General features: G+C 41.4%; 1 long non-coding RNA gene across 1 annotated transcript in view; it reads left to right on the top strand.

Moving 5' to 3' along the window:
* LOC146891646 (uncharacterized) overlaps positions 1-17,482 on the top strand; it is a 30,114-nt gene extending 12,632 nt beyond the window's left edge. The window contains exon 3 of the long non-coding RNA XR_015734965.1: positions 17,019-17,482. This is a non-coding gene — a long non-coding RNA (uncharacterized LOC146891646). The remainder of the gene's footprint in view (positions 1-17,018) is intronic.
* The last annotated feature ends 2,670 nt before the right edge of the window (positions 17,483-20,152 follow it).

The following is a 20,152-nucleotide window of genomic DNA, read 5'->3' as shown; positions in this document are numbered from 1 at the left end:
TCCTGTTCAGATGTGAGACATGATCTAAGTAGGACAAACTGCTCTCCTCTGGGACTCGATACATGAACTCTGGGAGTGAATGCAAGCTCTGTGGCTGGTTGCTAAGTTCAGCCATTTGGAGGAAGTTGTTTATGGAAAGAGATGAGGAGACAAACAGGAAGAGGATGAGGAGACAAACAGGAAGAGGATGAGGAGACAAACAGGAAGAGGATGAGGAGACAAACAGGAAGTGGATGAGGAGACAGACAGGAAGAGGATGAGGAGACAAACAGGAAGAGGGTGAGGAGACAGACAGGAAGAGGGTGAGGAGACAGACAGGAAGTGGATGAGGAGACAGACAGGAAGAGGATGAGGAAATAGACAGGAAGAGGATGAGGAGACAGACAGGAAGTGGATGAGGAGACAGACAGGAAGAGGATGAGGAAACAGACAGGAAGAGGATGAGGAGACAAACAGGAAGAGGATGAGGAGACAGACAGGAAGTGGATGAGGAGACAGACAGGAAGAGGATGAGCAGGGATAGAGATGGAGGCTCTGAGAGATGTCCAGCTGCGCCTTCTGACTGGGCTCCCAGCACTTGTAATCATGAGTCTTGGTCAGCGTTCCTGGTAAAACTCCAGTGCTCATGTATCGTTTTTCTCTCTACCATGCCTGTGCTGTATACTCAGTAGAACTAAGAGAAAAAAACTAAATGTATTTTCTTTGAAGTTCAAAGTAATAAAGGACTAACATGGAAAAACCGGAAAATATTAAAAGCATGACCATACCTAAGAAATGTTAAACAAGTCAGCCACAAGCCTACCTCCTATAAAAAAATCTTTGATCTCACAGTTTCATGTTTGAACAGTTGTGAGCATACAAGGCGTGATATTGTACTCTTCATTTAATAACACATTGTCGACATTGTGTATTAATCTTTTTAATGCTATTAATCTTTTTCTGTTGCGTAATTAAGTTGTTAAGCCATTTTGAACAGTATGTTGAAAATGGTTAATTGACAAGTAAAAATAATGTGTGCTAGGCATGTTTCCTAGTAAGATGCAAGAAGAGATGTACATAAAGCATTAACCACTCATTATTACCAATGCTAAGTCACTAAGTACATTTTGCAGCTGAAAAAAGTGTGTTTTGGAAGACAATGTTGTGCCAAGCTCCCTTGAACTTGATACCAGGATACCAAGGAAGCACTTTGACCTCATGTAATGGAGCATATATGATAGAATGAGACTGGGGTGGGAATAGAAGCACAATTTAGGTATCAGTGGCATAGAAAAGAGGGCTCAGTATTCCCAAGACTTCTATGGAAACAGGAGGCTTGACAGACCATATGAGAAAACTGTTGCCTGTCCTACTTAGCATCTATCTGCCCTCCTAGTTTCCTTCTTTATTGCTGTATTAAACACTATCCAAAAGCAACTTGGGAGAAGGAAGTGTTTACTTGGTTTATAGATTATGGTGAATTATCCAGGGAAGCCAAGGCAGGAACTCAAAGCAGGAACTCTGAGGCAGGAACTGAAGTGGAAATGTCAGGGGTATGTTGCTTACTGGCTTCTCTCAGGTCCATGCTCGGCCTTCTTTCTTTTACTGTCTAGGCTTTCCTACCTGGGGATGGTAGTGCCAACAGGGGGTACTGCTGCATAAATTATCAATAAAAAATGCTTCCTAGACATGCCCACAGGCCAATTTCATGGAGACAGTTTCTCCATTGAGATTCCTTCTTCCCCAGACATGTGTAGCTTTGTGTCGAGCTGACAAACTATGACACTATCTAAGTATAAGGCTGGATGCCATGTTCATCTGTAGCACCATAAGCTCTGAATCAACCCACACCTTCAACCTCCTCTGGATTCTTGGCTGTAATTCACCAGAGCCACTAGGATAACTCTGAACTGGAGGCTGAGGCAGGAAGATCACTTGAGTCTAGAACTTCAAGGCCAGCCCTAAAATCATAGCGAGCCCAATTTGTTTATATTAATTCATGAATTTATTTGATTTTTGCATTCTGACTGACCACAGTTTCCTTTCCCTCCTCTCCTCCCAGTCCTCCCCACCTCTCTCTCCCCTGCTCCATCTACTCTCCTCTTCCATTTCTCTTCAGAAAGGGCAGTCCTCCCGTGGATATCAACCAGCCACAGTATATCAAATTGCAGCGAAACTAGACACCTCTTCTTCTGTTAAGGTTGTACAAGGCAGCCCAGTATAATGAGAGCTGCCAAGTTGACCTGGTAATAAGTCTCAAACTTGGAGATTGAGAAGCAAGGGAAAAGGAGCAAAGGAAATTGAGAAGCGCTGGCTCTCTAAGGACAAGAACCAGGAGATTAAAAAAAAAATCTGGAAACTAAGTGAGGAAGCCATGGGTTCCAGGGTATGAAGGGCTCTGTGACGAGGACAAGAACAGTTTTAGAACAAGGATAGGAAAGAAATACTGATTGGAGTATGCTGGGAGAAAGGGTTGAAAGAAAATAGAGGAGCAATTACAGAAAGTTATTTTGGAGGAATGCCTTCATGAAGGGAAGCAAGGATACGGACTGGAATTTCAGGTCAAGGGAAGCTTTTTAAAAGCAATGTAAAATATGAGAGTGTATTTTTATAATGTTGGAGATGTCCACAAGAGGCTGAAAAGCTCATAGTGAAGAATAGGGATGATTGGCGGAGCAATGTCCTTAATAGTCGAGATGGTACATACTTTAGTAAGCGAAGGTTGGAACTGCCAGAACGTAGGTGGCTTGCTGGCTGTAACAGGAGTGTGAATGTAGAAATGCAGGTAGGTTTTTACGTTAATAACGTCCACCAGACTTCTTTAATTTATTCTCCTTTTGAATATAACAGGCAGCAAAATCATCAGTTGAGAATGAGGAAGGGGATATTTGAATGGAAGATTCAGAATAATTGTAGAGAGGAGAGACAGAGGCTAACAGGAAATGTTGGTATCCTTAGACTCCACCAGCGGCTAGTGGTCATGAATATGAAGTCAGCCCAGTTAGCCTGGCTCAGTGGTTTTGTACAATACATTCAGAAGATTAGGCAGTGGTATCTAGGGCAATTATCCTTAGCTATTGTTTATTCAACTAAAGTGTAGAGAGTCTGGGCATGGCATGCATGCCTATAATCCTAGCACTTGACAGGTAGAGGTAGGAGAATCAGGAGTTTAAGACAATAGAGGCTAGGCCATATTGTGAGACTTTGTCTCAAAGCTAACCAACCAACCAAGCAAACAACAAACAAACAAACAAACAACAAATAATAACACAAAACTTCAAGATTATTACCTAAGTTCCTTATATTGATTTACCCCCATTCCAGCAAAGCATAGTCTGTTCTTTTAAAATCACTTTTTATGAATTTTAAATTATTTCAGCATTCCATTTCATAGACATGGAATTATATAGTATATACTACTTTTGTCTATCATATGGTCTGTTTGCATACATATTTCTATTTTGTTCCCTTTTTATTCCAAGTGGTACTCCATTATATAGAAATTTAAAAATGTATCTATTCACCTGTAGATAGGCAGAGGCTTTTAGTTTATGTTGTTATTAACATTTATATACAACTCCTTATATTTGTTTTGATTTTTAAAACTATTTTATGTGCATTGGTGTTTTGCCATGGGTGTTGGGCCCCCTGGAACTGGAGTTACAGGCAGTTGTGAGCTACCATGTGGGTTTTGGAAATCAAACTCGGGTTCTTTAGAGAGCAATCAGTGCTTTAACCACTGAGATACCTCTCTAGCCCCTGTTTTGGTTTTTTGGGACAAAGTCTCACTGTGTAGCCCAGGCTTACCTCTCCAGTGTTTCTGCCTCAGTCTTCTGAGGGCTGGGATGGCAGCTCTGCACCCCCCCATCCACCGCTCAATGCACAAATCTTTTAATGTGCATGTGCTTTAATTTTCTTCAGTAAATACCTATGATGACAGTCAGTGCTGTTATCTATTTTGGCTTTGCCTAGTATTATATTTGATTCTCAAGCATCTTATCTAGGGAAATGCACTGCAGGTATCATTGAAGAAGGAAGCATTAACCCTTTGCTGAGAGTCCCAGGGGACCCTAACCCTGTGACTTCTCTGCTTCTGTTGGAGCCATCAGGGCAATGGTTTTTTGATCCAATAACCAATGGTACAGTGAACAATAGTGGGTGGGTACTCAGATGGAAGCATCTGCTGCAGGAAGAAAGGCATGGGAGAAGATAATGGTCCTTAATACTCTACCCTCTGGAGCAACAGCAGGAGTAGCCTTACCCCTTACGCTCTGCTCTGAGGGTCTGTTTGTGCATTCTCTTGGGCTACAAATTCTTGCTATATTTTGGAACATAACTGTGGTGCTTTAAAGAAAATGGCCTCCAAGGGGAATGGCATTCTTAGGAGGTGTGGCCTTGTTGAAGAAAGTGTGTTACTGAGGGGGCGGGCTTTTAGATCTCTTTTGCTCACACTTTGCTCATTCTAACTTCCATTTGACTTCCTGTTGCTTGCAAGATGTAAGACTCTCTGCTATTTCTCCAGCATCATGTCTGTCAGCCACCATGCTGCTCCCAGTCATGATGATAATGGGCTGCACCTTGGAAACTGCAAGCAAGCCACCCTAACTAAATGTTAAGGTTAACCCTTTGTAAGAGTTGCTGTGGTCATGGTGTCTCCTCAGCAATAGAAACCTTAACCAAGACAATAACAGGAAACATTTAAGTGTTACAATAGGAAAGATGAATTTTGTTGTGATGTTTAGCTTCTAAGTCACTACCCATAAAGGTGGTCCAGAAAGGAGCACAGTCTCTCTCCTCCCTGAATCCTTGGAGCTCTAGACCTAGACTCCTGGATGAAATGTCCTCTTTTGTAAGCGTGAAGTGTCTCTGAGATAAGTTGTGTAGCTTCTCCCAGAGAGAAGTGAACAACTGCCTACTTACCCCAGTTGGGACACCAATGACAAGGCCGATGAGACAACCCCTGAAGTCTAGCTTGGCCAACCCGTGGGTGGGTTTCCTGGGGTCACCTGCAGGAGCATGGGTACCACAAAGGCCACCACATCACAGCAGGGTCCACCCCAGCATGGTGGTGACTCATGAAGCTGCATCTTCAGAACTCCCAACCTGTCAACTCCATAGAATTTCCTCTTCCCTACAACTGATTTCTGATTTTATAACTTTGGGGAGGGGCAAGGAAAATGTTAGCTTCTTTAGCATCCTCCGTTTCCTGCATCCTTTGAATTCCCTGGGTCACTTGAGCTTCCCTGGTCTTGCTAGCTTCTTGAATCGTAGGTGCTTCTTTCTTTCCTCCAGGAAGGAATGTTTCACTTTGGAGGAAACAGTAGCTCCATTGGTACCATTGCTTTAAATGTCAGACTCCCCCAAAGTGAACAATTACATACTTTGCAGTAAGTAAGTTCAATTTGCAAATTAAGATTTGTAACCAATTTATTGAAACATTTTTTTCCACATAATTTTTCAATACCTGGCAGGGCCTCTGGCAGTCTGTTGATTTTAAAAAAGCAATCAATATTCCAAAATGTCTCATTCCAAAATTAGAAATTATGTGAAGATAATTGAAGTATAAAAGAAAGAACACATTGTTCCCCCGGCTTTCAGTTCTTCCCTAGCAATGAATTTTCATGAACTGTTTGGGCTCTTAAGGAAAATTGATAATTTTTTTTAAAGTTTGTGATATTGGTGACAGGAGTACAATATCAGCAACATTTGCTTATGTATTCATATTTATGCTAAACATCTATGGGCAATCATAAGTCAAATACCTTGTCTGTAAACTGTTCATTTCACATAACGCTCCTCAAATATCACTTAAATGAGTATTAACTGTAGGCAAAACACAAGTGTTTTATCACGTGCCTTTAAAACATTTAATTAGGAAATGAGGGACTGGGGAAATTGCTCAGCTGGCAGAGCACTGCCAGGCAACTCTGAGGACCCCTAGACTTTGGGTACAGTACCCATACTCATAAAAACTTGGTGGATACCTGTAGCCTCAGCACTAAGGAGGCAGAGATGGGGTCCCAGAGACAAGCTGACATCTAGACTTACTGTAACTGGTGAGCTCCAGGTTCGGGGACAGTCCCTGCCACAGTAAACAAAGTGGGAAGAGATGGAGGAAGACACCCAGTGTAAGCTTTGGTCCTTCTCTTGCAGGGCATGTGTGCACACGTACACCCAAACTCATGTTCACCCGAAGAGCTACCTAGTTTTATGTCAACTTGGTGCAAGCTAGAGTCATCTGAGAGGAGGGACCCTCAGTTGAGAAAATATCTCCATAACAGCGGGCAAGCCTGTAGGGCATTTTCTTGATTAGTGATTGATGTGTGTGGGCTGGGTTGGCAGTGCTGGGTGCTATAAGAAAGCAGGCTGAGCAAGCCAGTAAGCAGCACCCCTGCATGACCTCTGCCTCAGCTCCTGCTTCCGGGTTTCTCTCTGGTTTGAGTCTCTTTGTCTTGGCTTCCTTCAGTGGACTGTGATTCAGGATACATAAGCCAAATAAACCCACTCATCCGCTAGTTGTTTTTGGTCATGGTGTTGTTTATTCACGGCAATAGTAACCCTAAGTGAAACACTCACACCCATGCAAACACACACCCATGCACACACATCCCGTCACACACACAGAGAAGAGATAGAGGCAAAAAGAGCACGGCATGACTCACAATATGAGTAGTGCGCCTGACTCCTGACTGGGGAAAGAGCCGCTAGAACAAGCTTTCTGAAGGCCTAGGCCTTACACCTCCAAGAGCTGCCTTTTTTTTAAATCAATGAAATAGCATTTTCCAAGTGGTATTGTTCAGTTATATGCTAACTTAAGCAGGACATGTAGTATACAATCTATGGATTCTGCTGGTGGCAAATATGCATGTCAGGTCACTGAGGGGTGCTCTCCTTGAGATGTTTAAGGGAGAACATGTCAAAATGAAGCCATAAAGCAGTTTGGAGCCACCTATTAAATGACATGTCTGCTTCCTCTCCCTTCCTAGTCTTTCCACACCATCCACACACCCACATTTACACCTAATTTGTTCATTTAAACTCAGGAGATTGAGGTTTGACTAAAAGAGACACATGGATTTGGTTATTTCCTCATAACTTTTATTTTTCTATTGCTTTAGAGTTTTTCTTTTTTCTTTTTGGCAGAAGCCAGGGATGCTGACTCTAAATGCTCTCATTCAGGAGATTGGCCTTTTCCTTATTTATTTATAACTCCCCAGTCTTTACAATTTATTAAAGTTAGCCAGATAGATTAGAGATGGCTCAATTTGTAAAGTACTTTCCGTGCAATCATACAAACCCAAGTTCGTGTGCTTTTATGTGGGTGCTGGTATAAAACGAGGCACAGCACAGTGCATGTCTATAAGTCTCAGGCTGGTCGTGTAGAGAAAGGAAATTTTTGGCGCATTAGGTCAACTAGCCTAGCAGAATCCAATGAATTTCAATGAGAGACCATGTCTCAAAAAATCTCCACAAACCGTGGAAGATACCCTGTGTTGACCTCTGGCTTCCACATATATGAAGACTTGAAGATACACACATATGCATCCAATGTGTCCATACCTCACACCCATACAAGTCAATCAGAAAATGACTCCTGGACATAGGGTATATTATCTTGGTAACTCAGAGTACAGAAAAGTCATAACTAGTCCCTTCAGAATCTCACTTAAATGTTTTCTTAGAAACAGCCCCAGAGACTAATGAAACTACCCTTTTGGCAGATGAAGAAAATACCCAAGACCAGTCCTTGGGTAAATCAGCATAGACATTGCTAAGGCAGAAACTGAGCAACATGAACTGAAGGAGATGATGGTGAGGGGGCCGGGTTGTATTTGCTTCTGCTGGAGATGATGATGTGGGAATGCCCACCAGAGCTAGGGAGAGTGAGAAGTGTCAAATAATGGTTAGGCAAATTGTTTTCTGCCATTGCTGCTCAGAGATTTTGATTTCAAGGACCCCATATGTTTTGTGTGTGTGTTTGTGTGTGTGTGTGTGTGTGTGTAGGGGTACACACATAAGAGTGCAGGTGCCTGTGGAGGCCAGAGGCATCAGATTTCTTGGAGCTGGAGTTACAAGGAATCTGATGCTGTTAACTGTCTGGCATGGGCACCAGGGATAGAACTCAGGTCCTCTGAAAGAGCAGTATGTACTCTTAACCCCTGAATCATCTCTTCATCCTCCAGCATTTTGTTACACAGTTAAAATTTGTGTGTTTTTATGTAAGTGAGCATTGTTTAGATGAAAAAACCAGGAATGCCCACAGCTGAGACCTGTGCCACTCTGGAGCAAAGCCTTTGGAATCATGCTGTTCATGTCATGGTTTTGATATGACGCAACCATAACGATGGGGAGCAGACGGTGGTCTCTAGGGCTCAGAGCTGCAGTGGAGAGGGCATGAGGGCCTTTCTTTGGAGCAATGGAACAGTTCAACACACTGCGACTGCAGGTACAGGAATTTAAGCATGCGATTCACATTCCTAGAACTAAGCACCAGAACGGGGAGAGTGTGTGGGAAACCAGGGAAACCCAAACAAGGTCTGTGCTTAGTTATGCGCTTCTGTCAGTTCTCGTGCGTTCATCTATTGTAGTCACAGTAAGGTGGTGTGAGATACGGTGTTTGGAGTATACATTTATATATGTAAAGATATAATTTTTGAAATGGCATGAAGAGCTCACAGAAACTCCATGCTGTTTTGCAACCTTTCTGTGATCTTAAAATTAATTCAGAATAAAAAGGTAGTGTTTCCATCACCCAGACCAAAGGAAGGGGCTGCAAATGGGATTATTTTTAGGAGAAAAGGTGAGGTTGGTTTGGGACATTATAATTTGAGATGTCTATTACACATGTGTGTGTAGAAGTTTGGAGTTTGGGAGAAGAATGTAGACATGACATGTGGAAGATAAAATTGAAAACCATAAATCTGGATAAAATCTTATCAAAGTCAGGAATGTTGATCATGGAGGAAAGAGCAAGAGCTGAGCCCTGGGACTCTCCACCAGGGGATAGCATAGGAGAACAGAATGGAAAATGGGGAGATGCTGGCTGTTTCTGTTTACTGCTGCTTCTCATGGAGTGTGTGTGTGTGTGTGTGTGTGTGTGTGTGTGCGTGTGTGTGTGTGTGTGCACATGTGTGTATGCATGCACAAGTGTGTGTGTAGAGAGCTATTACAAAAAGTAGACAGACTTACCAGTAGATGTGAACTTTTTTCCTTGTTGTGGATTTTTTTATCTTTTCCTCTGTACTTTGTTATTAAAGCAAAATTTTACAGGATATCAGTAGGAGCATCCCTATTAAACTGTTCAGTGATCATACAAAGTGTTTCCTAGCAGTCCTCATTACTACTTGAAACCATATGTAGTAATCTCAGTGCTTTGGGAGAATCAGTATTGGTTCCATAAAAAAGAGGATGGGATAGTCATTGTGGGACTATATTCCCTAAAGAGAAAGTAATGTCAAAATTAGATTTGCTTTCAGGAAAATACATTTATCTTCTTTTAGTTTCTAAAACTATTGCTCATTTAAAATTGATTATCTTTTAAAAATAATACTTTTCTCAATCCTTAGAGAATTTAATAAATGTATCTTGGTCATACTCACCCCCACTCCTCCAGATTCCCCTATTTATGTCCTTTTTTATTTTTAAAAAAGAGACTTTTGTTCTTACAATACCTGTGTTGGTCCTCTGACTTTCTCAATCTTTCTATTCCCTCTTACACAATGTCCCCTAAACCTTAAGTGTACACTTGGTATTGTTCACATATTAATCAGAGGCAGACGCCCCACAATTGGTTGATCTCCGCATTTTGACCAGTTGTGGGTATCTGTAAGGAAAGCAAAACGCTTAGTATCCCAGTCAGAAAGCCCAGAGGAAAGCCTTGCAGGAAGAAAAAGTCAAGCAGAAAGAAGGCAGAATGTCAGGACTCAAAGGTAGAGGATCTAGATGAAATAAGCAAAGATTATAAACATTTTTTTTGAAGAGCACAGGAACAAAACCTCAGTAGAAAAAGCAAAAAACTAACAAAACTTCCCGTAAGTGTGTAAACTCATAGATATCAAACAATTTTCTATTAAATGATGAATAGGTCAAAGAAGAAAGGAAGTAAAAAAATTTCTACAATTAAAGGAAAATAAAAATGCAGCATAAAATACTCCTGGGATGCATTAAAAGCAATTCTAAGAGGGAGATTTATAGCAGTAAGTACCTATACTAAAACATCAGAAAGAGCATGAAAATGACTTAATGGTGCAACCCAAGAATTTGGAAAACCAATAACAAATTAAACCCAAACCCGATAGATAATAAGAAATAATAATGAATTAGAAACAAAGAACCAAAGAATCTAAGAGCAGGTTCCTTGAGAAGATAAACATGATCAACAGATCCTTGGTCTAAGTAACCAAAAGAAAGAGAGAGATGACCCAGGTTAACAGAATCAGAAACGAACAGGGAAACATCACAACAGATATCAAATAAATACAGAATAGTCTAAAGGAATACTTTGAAAGTCTGTATTCCATTAAGTTGGAAAATACAAAGTAAATGGATGAATTTTTAATTTGTCCAAATTCCCAAAGTTAACCCAAAAGACCAACAACCTAAACACATCCGTAATAAGGGAGATTGAAACAGTAGAAAAGGCCTCCCTACTAAACAACGTCCAGAGCCAAGTGGGTTCACAGAGTTCTACTATACTTTAAAAGAACTCTAATTGAATCTTTTTCAATACTTCAAATAAAATAAAAAGAGGCAGACATAGAAGGATCATTCCCAAACTTGTTCTTTGAAACCAGTGTTATTCTGATATCCAAACTAGGTAAAGATACTGATAAAACCAAACAAAGCTACAGATTGATATGCCTCATGAGTAAAGATGTAAAATTCCTCAGTACAACACTAGCAAATTGAATAGGAGCACATATTAACTAAAAATCATTTACCACAATCAAGTTGCCTTTATACCAGAAATTCAAGGTAGTTTAACATATATTATGTTAATAAATATAATAAATCTCATAAATGGACTTAAAGACAAAATCACATGATCACCTCAACAGATGCAAAAAAACCTTTGGCAAAAACCCAGCATGCTTTCATGGTAAAAGTCCTAGAGTGAGTAGGACTGTAGGGGACATACATCCACATAACAAAGGCTGTTTATGAGAAACCCACAGCCAACATTATTCTAAATGGAGACGATCTTTAAATAATCCCACTAAAATCAGAAATGAGATAGAGCTGCCCAATATTCCCAACTCTTTTTTTTTAAAAAAATAGAGTGCTGAAAACATTATCTGAAGCAAGAAGGCAAGAGAAGATAAGCAGATACAATAATTAAAGGGATACAAATAGGAAAAGAAGAAACCAAATTATCCCTATTTGTAGGTGCTGTATATGTGAGAGACACTAAAAATTCCACCGAGAAACAATTTCTGCCAAGTGGCAGGCTACAAAATCAGCTTACAAAATTAGTAGTGTTTCTTTATACCCAAAAAAGCACGCTGTGAAAGAGACCACGGACACACCCATTTATAATAGTATCAAAGACAATAAAATATCCAGGAATAAACCTAACCAAGGAGGTGATACATCTCTATAATGAAAACTTCAAACTTCTGAAGAGAGACTGAGAAAGACTTTAGCAAACAGACAACTGTGCCGTTGGCTTGGGAGAGCTAATATTGTGAAAATGGACTTCCTACCAAAACCAATTTACGGATTCAGCATAAATCCCATGAAATTTTTACAGAAATAGAAAAAAATCGTGAAATTAATATGAAAGAAGAATAGAGCCCACAGAGTCAAAGCAGTCCGGAGCATGGAGTATACTGGGGGGATTGTCAGTCCAGACTTCAGTATTATAGAGCTACAGTAATAATTATTGCTCTAATACAAAACAGACTAGTGGACAGTGGAATAAAATACAAGATCAAAATATGAGTAATCATGACTGCAGGCATCTGAGTTTTGACCAAGAGGCAAGGAGAACAGACAGCTGTTTGACAGACGGTGCTGGGAAAACTGGACGTGCTTATACTAAAGAATGAAACTAGACCTGTACTCTCACCCTGCCCAGATTAGATCCAAATGAATCGGAGGCCTCAATTTGAAACTTTAAACTCTTAAACCACTAGAAGAAAGTGTAGTCTGAGCCCTAAGGATTTAGATGTAGGATAGGACTTCCGGAATAAGAATCTTTTTGCCTGGGGTTTGAGACCAACTATTGACAGCTGGGCCAACGGAAACAAAACAGTTTCTGCATCTGCAGAGGGTGCCTGAACTGGCCTTGCCCTACTATCACGCTGATGATTATCTCAAATATCACCATAGACTCTTCCTCCAGCGACGGATGGAGGTAGAGACAGAGACCCTCATCAGAGCAATGGACTGAGCTCTCAAGGTCCAGTTGAAGAGCAGAAGGAGGGAGAAGATGAGCAAGGAAGTTTGGACAGCGAGGGGTTGGTCCACCCACTGAGACAGTGTGCCTGTTCTAATGGGAGCTCACCAAATCCAGCTGGACCAGACTGAATGAACATGCGATCAAACCGGACTCTCTGAATGTGGCTGACAATGGGGGCTGACTGAGAAGCCATTGATAAAGGCACTGGAACTTGTTTCTGCACATACTGGCTTTTTGGGACCCTAGTCTATTTGAATGCAAAGCTTCCTAGGCCTGGATGAAGGAGGGAGGGCCTTGGACTTCCCACAGGGCAGGGTTCCCTGCCCTCTCTTAAGGAGAGAGGGGTAGGGAGGAGGGTGAGTGGGGGAGTGGGAGAGGAATGGGAGGAGGGGAGGAAGTGTAAATTTTTGAATGGAAAAAAATAAATAAAAGAAGACAAATAAAATAAAAAACAAAAATAAATAAATTTTAAAAATAGTTTCTGCACAGATAAGAAAGCAGTAAATTGAATGAAGAAGAAATCTACAGAATATGAAAGAATTATTTTGAGTTATATATCTGACTGGATAATATCTAGAATATATAAAGAACTTCAAAAAAGAGTCAAGGAAACAAATGACCCATTCAAAAAAATTGACTAGTGATCTAAACAGAGAGTTCTCAATAAAAGAAATCAAATGGCTAAGAAATACCTTGGAAAAAGTTCATTGTCCTTAGCAATTAGGTAAATGTAAATTCAAACTGCTTGGAGATTTCATCTTACTCCAGTCAGAATGGCTAAGAGCAACAAAACAGCGACAGCAAATGTTGGCGGGGTGTGAGGAAAGAGGAACTCTTGTTCACGCTTGGAATTTCCACTCTGGAAATCAGTACGCAGAATCTTTAAATATGCAGTATAACCCAGCTATTCTACTCCTTGGCTTGTGCCCAAAGGACTCAAAATCCTCCTGCACTGACACCTGCTCAGCCACGTTCATTGCCACCATACTCACAATAGCCAGGGAATGGAAGCAACCAAAATGCCCTCAACAGGAGAAGGGACAGTGAAAATGTGGTACATGTACACTGTGCACTAGTATTCAGCTGTAAAGAAAAACGAAATCATGAAAGTTTTAGGTAAACAGATGGGGCTAATAAAGATTGTATTGAGTGAAGTAACCCAGACCCAGAAAGACAAATGCTGCATTTCTGTCTTCTCCGTGGTTCCGGATCTTCAGTACGCAGCATGGAGTAAGAACAACAACAACAAACCAGGAAAATATGAAGGGGCCTTAGGGGGCAGGGAAGAGAGTGCTTGAGAGGGGAATAAGCAGGATATAAGTGATGTAAAGTGGAAAACAGAAAATTGGAGCGGGTTCCAAAATCAGGGAGAGAGAAGAAGAGAGAGCAATACAGAAGGAAGAGCTACCAGGAATCAATAATAACAAGGTTGTTTGTTGAAGCTCGAGGAATCACATTACCTTATATTTACCTAAAATTACAAAAACTATATCTTAAAAGAAGTTATACCACTTAGGCCGACAGTGGGGAAAAAGGAGGAACCCAGTAAAAGCAAAAATTCCCTTTTTCACTCTATCTATCTATCTATCTATCTATCTATCTATCTATCTATCTATCTATCTATCTTCTATTATAATTTATATTTGAGCCTTCCTGTATTTTAGCTCTTTCTCTATCCATTTCTTTCATAAAAAGAGTAGCTAAAAATCAAAATGCAAACCGGTCGGTGGCGGCACACACCCTTAATTGCAGCACTCGTGAAGCAGAGGCAGGCAGATCTCTGTGAGTTTGAGGCCAGTCTGGTCTATAGAACTAGGTCCAGGACAGCTAGGGCTGTTATACAGAGAAACCCTGTCTCAAAAAACAAAACAAAGCAACAATCAAAATGCAAGTTGGGTGTGGTGGTGCGTGTCTTTTATTCCAGCATTTTGGAGGCAGAGACAACAGCAGGTGGATCTCTGTGAATTCGAGATCAGTCTGGTTTTGCACAGTGAGTTCCTGGACATCCAGAACTACATAGTAAGACTGCTGTGAGCCATTTGACTTCTTCAGGGGGCAAGGCCTGAGAATAGCATGAATAAGCTCTTCTTTTGGCAAGGCCTGGGAGAATTTAACCCATTTTTGGCAAGACTGATGGACAGTTTGTTGTATAATTCTGGGCATGACCCCAGGAGCCTATGTGCTGCTTGCTCTCCTCACTTTCCTTACACAAATTATTACTGGTTGTCTTTAGTTTCACTTTCTTGGGAGCTGTAGATGAAATGGCCATTCCATTAGGAAAACTTTCCCCTGATGACTCTCCTCTGGGTGAGCCAGAGGGGATGTTGTTAAAAATATACAGCATATCCGATTCAGCTCTTAATGCCTTTGATGTTTCAAGTATGACCATGAATTCAGGATTCTAAAGAACAGAACGTTGCCTTTCCAATGCACCTTGGGATTAGTCTGAAAGAGTCATGGTACTTCAAGACATTACATATTTGCATAATTGTCCTGGAGAGAATGATTCTAACCACAGGAGTCTAAGAGTAACGCAAATGAATAGATGATATCAAGAGTAAATGGGAACAGTCTAAGAACAGGGACTGAAGTAGAATCATAGACACCCACAATGCCCTCATTTCTATAGCTGTGCCAACACTGTAGGAGCCAATGTAGGAAGCTGAGAGGATGGAATATGAGAACGAGGAATAAGCAGTGCCAACTATTACGAGCAAGCTTTTAAGCTATGTAGTTTATGGGATGATAAAGAAAACCTGGTATATCCCCGATAGGAGATAGAGTAGGATAGAATGAAGAATGTGTTGATTCGGCCTTGGCTGATGAGTTTATATTTGACCAGAGATAAACTTTAATCATTAGAGGCAAAACTTTCACTTTGCATGATGCTGTAACCACAAATGCTGCCAACTGGGCACACTGTTCCACCTGTAGGTGTGCCTGCTTAGAAACTTTCTTTGTTGTTTACTATACTACTTATACTTCTAATAGTAAGGCTACAAATCAAGTAGGTAATTATTGCCAGTAGGGAAGGTGAAGGGTGGAAAGGGAAGGAGATAAGAGAACAAGTTGTCAATTATTTTACAATAATGATTATTAGAAACTTAGGAAACAAATATGATTGTAAAATTGTTCATGCACTCTATTGAAACTGTATAAATAAAACCACCCAGGCTATCCGGAGCCACCTGTTTGGAACGGGTGGTCAGACTTTTCTTCGTTTCACAGACTTCACATGTCTGCCCCAGGTCATCGGATCTGCTAAGAGCAAGGCTCTCCGCATAGGACCTTATCTCAACAAACAAACACCAAACCAAGCCAAACCAAATCAAAAATTAAAATGCAAATAACAGGTTTTGGCTGGGCAATGGTGACACATGCCTTTAATCCTAGAATTTGGGAGGTAGAGGCAGCAGATCTCTGTGAGTTCAAGGCCGACCTGGTCTATAATAGCTAGTCCGGGTACAGGCTTCAAAGCTACAGAGAAATCCTGTCTTGAAAAACCAAAAACCAAAACCAAAAAACCCAAAAAACAAAGAACAAAAACAAAACAAAACACCCCCCCCAGGTTTTGGCAAATAATTATTTTACCACCACATGTAGTAAATTGGGAGAAGAGAGGCAAATGATTCCTTTGGCCCAAATGTGCCTAAACAACCATGTGTCGTGGAATATTATTTTAAGGTATGTTACATTTGTATATGCTGTGGAACATTTGTTTTAATGATGCAAAGATGTGGTGCATTCTTTTATGTTGCATGTATTTAACTCTGTGAAGCTGTTATACTTTGCCTATCTAAAACACTTATGGTCTAATAAAATGCTGAACAGCCAATAGCAAGGCAAGAAAAAAAGATAGGTGGAATTGGCAGGCAGAGAGGATAAACAGAAGGAGAAATCTGGGAAAGAAAGAGGTCAAGGAACAAGAAAAGGAGAAGAGGGGAAGCCAGGATCCAGCCTCCCAGCTTCACAACTGGCCATGGAGTAAGAAGTAAAGAAAGGAATATAGGATAGAGAAAGGTAAAAGTCTAGAGCCAAAAGATAGGCAGGATAATTTAAGTTAAGAAAAGCTGACTAGAACTCAGCCAAGCTAAGGCTGGGCATTCATAAGAAAGGATAAGCCTCCATGTGTTTATTTGGGAGCTGGGTGGCAGGCGCCCAAAGAGTAAAGAGCAAAGACTGGAAAAAAAAAAAAACTACCAACAAGCACACCTTACTTCCTCTGGAACAATGTCTGCTAGTTATTTGGGCCATTCCTTGGTGAAAGCAGCAGGCGGCATGGCCAGGTCTTGGCAGCATGGTCATCTCTGCAGCTTGCTTCCTGATGTGACACACGTCGCCATTTCTTCCTTAAGCCGCTGTTTGCACTGTTATTTTTCTTTTCCATCTGATTCACCCTGAGTCCTAGGGAGCCATTCTCATGTGATGGGGCCTACTGCAGAGAAGCTGCTTCTCCTCTTCCACACCATTAAACTCCTGCTTGTGTCTTTCAATCAGAAATGGTTTGGCAAGTCACAGCACAGAAAAAAATAAAAAAAACCAAAAAACCAAAAACCAAAAAGGAGTGTGAGGTTCTGCCTGGGAGGAGTCAGGCTTGAAAGAACGGGATTAACAAAAGGCTTCTGTTTTGTTTTCACAGGAGAAAATGACTAATATCCTTGATAAGCAGCTAAATGGGCCCGTCATGGTTCTTAAGCAATGAAGGGGCAGCTCAACACTGGCACTGTCTCCTGAGGAAGGATTTCATCAGAGCGTGCCAGGGTCTCATGCACGCAGCGAAAACTGGCGGGATCACCAAGTGGCAAAAAACCATCACCAAATTCTCAATGTCATCCGCTGCCCTTCACGCAGATCCACTGACTTATCATCCCTGGGCAAGGACTCGAAGGCTGCTATCCTGAAACCGAAAGGACATGGCTTTCCAGGAAGTGGGAGGATTCTGTTCATTAAGAGCTCACTGATGCCGAGCATAGCTCAAAAAATTTAATTTGAACAAAATCAGTCCCGTACTCAATGAGAAATCCTGCCCGGGAGATAGGACAAGAGCCATCTGCCCCTCAAAGGTATTAAAATCCAGACTACAATAAAAAGTGGTAGAATTTTCTCATCTCTCTCAAAAGCAAGTATGGTACATTTGGAACATGGAGACAAAGGATTAGGAATGTACATTTTGACATATCTTTTGCCTCCAAACATTAAAATTCAATTGACCTGCTATAGTAGTAAAAATTCCACTCCCAAGGGACGAGAAGTGGGACACCAGTAAGATGATGTGGAAATGCAGTTTGTTCCGTTAGTGCCCAGCAATGGGAACCAAAAGCGTTAGTGATTTAGAATCCATTCCCTGTGCGTTTATATGTGTACTTTGTAGTAAGAAATGCACAAAAACAGAAACACCTTTTCACTGGGGTAAATAATTTTACTTGAGTGTCTTTCTATAGTTGTAAGTCACACACACACACACACACACACACACACACACACACACACACACACACAAAACCCACACAAACACATACAGCATATTTGCTCTGCTTGACTATACAGACTGCAGTAAAATCCGTCTTCGCTGCTTCTGAATTCAGCTCACATAACCCTCGCATAGGCTCCAAGGAGGTTCAAGCTGTTCTGAAATAGTCATCATGATCCATTACACTCAGTTCCTTGCAGCTTTTGTTCCCAGTTGCCTGTGATATTATGATGTGGAAGAAAATTTAAAATAGATCTTGACCTTGTACAGGATAGGGTTAGAGTTGCACTTGTTCAAAATATCCTTAGAATTACCATCAGAATATAGCTGAATAATCCAGGGCAAAGGTAATATTTTTAAAATGGATATATTAAATTAATATTACTTTTATATTGAAAGAGGTGCCTTAGAAGAAAAAAAATGCTCTTTAGGATACTGGGTTGGTTTGAAGGGGAAAGTAGAAAACTCAAGCGGATAATTTAAGGACTATAGGCTTACTGAAAAAATATATATCCCTGGAGCAAAACCATTCTCCTTAAGTGTACAGTTAAAACTAGTTTTAGCGTTTGATGAGGTGGTTCACACCTCTTGTGTGAAACCAGGAGGCTGAAACAGCAGGATCCCAGTAAATTTCAGGCAATCTTGGGCTACTCTGTCTGAAAATATCTACCCTAAAATTGTTTTAAATTTGTAATGTTTGTGGTACATATGTGTGTATATGTTCATGCATGAATGTCAGTGCACGTGTGTGTGTGTGTGTGTGTGTGTATGTGTGTGTGTGCCACCGAAGGAAGCCACAACTCAAAGTCAAATGTCTTCCTCAGTTGGCTTTCCACTTATTTTTTGAAACAGAACATAACTGAATCAGGAGCTGACTGATTTGTTTAGACTGGATAGCCAACATAGACAACAAAGCCTAGGGAGCTTCTTGTCTCTGCCTCACAGCACTGGGAGCACAGGTTGAGCTGCCAGGCCTGGCCTTACAGGGTTCTGGGGACTGAATTCAGGTCCTTATGTCTATACAGTAAGTGCCTCACCAACTGAGCCCTCTCACTGGTCCCTCAAATTTACTTATTAATTAGAAACTGCATCCGTTCATTTAGGTTCTCTATTTTGACTCACTTTCATTTCTAAACAATGAGAAAGATCCCACATGATATTTCAGATGTTTAGAATAGAACTATTCTCTTGTTGGAGATTGTAAAATCATAGGTAAAGATTTACTTTGTCAACAGACCCAATGAAAAGATAACACATAACCCATATCCAGAATCCCCCACTTAATAATAAAAGACAAAATAGGACTTGGTATGTCACTTAGTTTATAGAGGACTTGTCTGGCATGAGAAGGCCCTATGCAAGGCACGAGGATCAGCAGCTGAAAGCCGATTCTCACTGAGTCTGAGACCAGCCTGAGCTATATGATGCTCTGTCTCCCACTGAGTCTGAGGCCAGCCTGGGCTATATGAGGCTCTGTCCCCCACTGAGTCTGAGGCCAGCCTGGGCTATATGAGGCTCTGTCCCCCACTGAGTCTGAGGCCAGCCTGGGCTATATGAGGCTCTGTCCCCCACTGAGTCTGAGGCCAGCCTGGGCTATATGAGGCTCTGTCCCCCACTGAGTCTGAGGCCAGCCTGGGCTATATGAGGCTCTGTCCCCCACTGAGTCTGAGGCCAGCCTGGGCTATATGAGGCTCTGTCCCCCACTGAGTCTGAGGCCAGCCTGGGCTATATGAGGCTCTGTCCCCCACTGAGTCTGAGGCCAGCCTGGGCTATATGAGGCTCTGTCCCCCACTGAGTCTGAGGCCAGCCTGGGCTATATGAGGCTCTGTCCCCCACTGAGTCTGAGGCCAACCTGGGCTAAATGAGGCTCTGTCCCCCTTTCCAATTTGTATCCCCTTGATCTCCTTCTGTTGTCTTTTTCTCTAGCCAGGACTCCGACTACTATATTGCAGAGATGTGAAGACAGTGGACAGCCTTGTCTTGTTCTGATTTTAGTGGGATCGCTTTGAGTTTCTCTCCATTTAGTTTGATGTTGGCTGTTGGCTGCTGTATATTGCCTTCATTATGTTTAGGAATGTTCTTTACTTATTGTTTTTGAGACAGGAGAAATGGTGTAAGCCAGTAAGAGAGCTTAGCATGTAAGTAAGGGACCTGATTTGAGATATCTAGCACCTATATAAAAGCTGGATTTGGTGACTAGCTTGTCTGTAACTCCAGCACTCACTGTGGATAGGGAGCAGAACTGAGGTAGGCAGATGTCCTGAATGTCTGCCTACCTAGTTTAACCAAATCTGTGAGATCCA

The sequence above is a fragment of the Myodes glareolus genome, chromosome 15, assembly GCF_982192425.1.
Source record: "Myodes glareolus chromosome 15, mMyoGla1.1, whole genome shotgun sequence".
NCBI lineage: Eukaryota > Metazoa > Chordata > Mammalia > Rodentia > Cricetidae > Myodes > Myodes glareolus.
Note: the sequence above shows the minus strand (reverse complement) of the source record. Positions and strands in the feature narration are given on the sequence as shown.